At 36.0% G+C, this 3,089-nt stretch overlaps 1 protein-coding gene across 1 annotated transcript in view; it reads right to left on the minus strand.

The window, feature by feature from the left end:
* The window catches only part of LOC107095092 (N-acylneuraminate cytidylyltransferase-like), a 68,114-nt gene that overhangs the window by 61,983 nt on the left and 3,042 nt on the right, over positions 1-3,089 (minus strand). The window lies entirely within an intron of this gene.

Below are 3,089 nucleotides of genomic sequence, written 5' to 3' on the forward strand. Positions count from 1 at the left end.
AGTTCTGTATGTTTACAGCCCAGCTATCTATTTTATTAGTAAATGAGATGGACTTTATGAGTTTTCTGAGTTATCCTTCGATTTTCACACAGACTGTGTTACAGTCTACAGCTGCCTAAAACAGAACAAGGTGTGATTAGTGGCATCTTGGATAACAACTGAAAACCCAAAGGCACTTCAAGACTGGATTTGCAGAAGTAGCACTTCGTCTTCATTCTTATCAACTCAATTATTTTTTGGAAGAAGTACCTTTGAAATAAAAGTTAAATAATAAACAAATATATATATACATAATATATATAATCACATAGCAAAATATTGATTTTATAATGAAGTATTCAATCCATCCCTTGGATAATGCTGATTAACATTAATAAATATATATATATGACATCAAGAATGGAAATAAGACCAATGAAAACTTAGAGATAAAACTTAAACAGAACCAAAACCATGACAATACCCTCCCCACTTAAGGTTGGATTCCAGACACCCTAAAAAGTCTAAACACAAAAACAAGCCAGCCAGTGTGGGCGGAGCAACAACCAGGAAGGAGGGAAGAAACAAAAACAGAGTCTAAACACAAAACAACCCACCAAAGGTCGACAAGGAGAAGCAAAGTCTCAAAATTCTGGCCGTGAGGCCGGAGACGAGGCAGAGTTTCTGGAGGCGGCCGATGAAGGAGGACCTTTGGAGGCTGGCGTCTCTGCATCAGGACCCTCGGGGGGCCACCGACCAAGGCACGCAGCTTGGGACACATGAGAGGAGCTCTGAAATCTCATGATGTGATTCACAAGAAAGTAAATCTGTTCCGAAAAAGCGATCTTGAACGTTCCCCTTTTAGCATTCAGTTGTTTCATCTCCTCTTGTAAAAAAGCCAATTGCTCCTCCTGTTTCTCCATCTGTTTCTCCTGAGTGCCCAAAACCGAGACAAAGTCTGCTGGGTCCATTGTTGGCTGGTTTGTACTCTCAGGTGGGGGTGGAGGTTTAACAGGACCCAAATGCAGACACAAAAAGCTGAAGTGGTTTCTTGAATATTTAATTAACCAAAAAGTTCAACAAAAGCAAAAATCCAAAACATAAATCCACAAATCCAAAAAACTGAGTACCAGCAATACTTACAAAAAAGGGGCAAAGAAATTATGACAAACCAGCAAAGAGTGACTGAACAAAAGCAGAATAAATGGGAGAGAGAAACTAGGCTAATTAGCGGTTTGGGAGCATTTGTGGACATGGGCAAGAAGGGAGCTAGGGGAAATAAGACTGAGGCAAGAAATTTCTAAGAACTAAAATACAATCAAAGATAACTACAACACAAAAATGGAAAAAAGACCAATGAAAACTGAGATAAAATTTGAACAGAAGCAAAACATTGACAAACATGTTTTAAGTGATGAGACCGTCTAGTTCTTATCTGGTTACAAAGACAAAGGAAACAAAACAATCTGCTAACAAGAAGATAGACAGATAAGGCAGAACATGAAGGTTGAAACATGACTGTGCTAAACTGTCTGATGCTTTTATAATCTGTGGGAAACATGGACCAAAAGGTTGTCTTCACAGCAAAGAGATCCATGGTGAAGACTGGACCAGAACCAGCAGAACTAGTGGGTGTTGAGAGCAAAGAGATGGTTCTGGACCTCCTACTTAGTGATACAATATACACACACAAAGCACACAAGAATTAAGATGATACGGGTAACTCGATAACTCTGTTTATATATTAACACTGTCTCCCAGAAAAAATGAACCTTACAGGGTTCTAGTTGTTTTATGAAAGGTGCTGAATGTTTTATCATATAATGACTTGTTTAACTCTTTTAAATCGAGAACATGTCTACAAGCTGTTGTGCATTCTCTTTCTTGCAAGTATTAATATAATAAAGGTCACTTAGAAAATACTCATTGATCTATTCTTTATAAATGTAACTTCCCACATTTAGATTAAAGAAAGTGATTAAACCAGGGGGTAAAGTTAACTACTGTTTAAAAACATTGACATAAATTTTAGTTATGATCACAAATTTTTATTGATAATAATCTGAACTTAACCCATATGAAACATTCCATTGTGACATACGCAAACAACAAACATCACAGTATATTTGAAGATTTTCTTATCCCGAATAAGGTGTTCTTAATAAAAAGATTATTGTTTTTCATTTGACTTTGAGTTTGAATAAGCAAAAATACATTAAACGTAACAGAGTCAACCTTAATTTAGTCTTTCCTAAAAAATTATCTCTGGCTATAAATTAACATCTTAAATCCTCTCAAATTATATCTAATGAAAAAAACAACAAAGTAAAAGTATGAATTTTCCTTTAACTGGAACAGGTCAACCTCTGCTTCTAACAGGCTACAAAACACACACATTTGAGAAAACCAAGAGAATCAGAGAGTTACAAGCACCTTGGCGTTGTATAAAAAACCTCTACCAAACCTTATAAATCGATAATTTACATTAAAAACTAGTTTTGAATTGATCCACACATCCTTTCACAAAAACCCCTTCATAAAAGACATATTAATGAAATAAGACATTAAAAAATGTCTGAAAAACTTAAATTACCCCATGAAAATAGATTTTACAGATTGAAGTTCTTAACATTTTAACTGGAAAAAACAAAAACAAATTCAGACTACCGTGATTCTGTATTTTTTGATGTTAAAGGTTACTAAACCTCCTTAACCTTGAGTTATGGGAAGGATAACTGGTTTACAGCTGAAAAAATGTATTGACCCTTTTATAACATATAGTTAATGTTTGATAAATGAGGTATTTATTTTACCAGTGACTTCGTTTTGGATAAACTGTACCCTGCAGAAAAAGATTGGTTCCATCCTTTCCAAACGGTCCTTCCAACTGCCCATATTGTCAATGTCAAGATCTACCTTGTAGGTTATTTATTTTTCCAGGAAAGAGATTGTACGAACAGACCCTCTCTTACAATCCTCTGCTACTTTGCATTATTTCTTTCGTACTTCAGAAGTTGTTACGGTCGATCCGGTCCTGCTTCATCTGGGTTTTAGCCTTTTCTTTCTGCAGGAGCACGTGTTCGGCGAACTCCCTCACTGCTCCCATCCCT

The sequence above is a fragment of the Cyprinodon variegatus genome, unplaced genomic scaffold, assembly GCF_000732505.1.
Source record: "Cyprinodon variegatus isolate N-32 unplaced genomic scaffold, C_variegatus-1.0 Scaffold523, whole genome shotgun sequence".
NCBI lineage: Eukaryota > Metazoa > Chordata > Actinopteri > Cyprinodontiformes > Cyprinodontidae > Cyprinodon > Cyprinodon variegatus.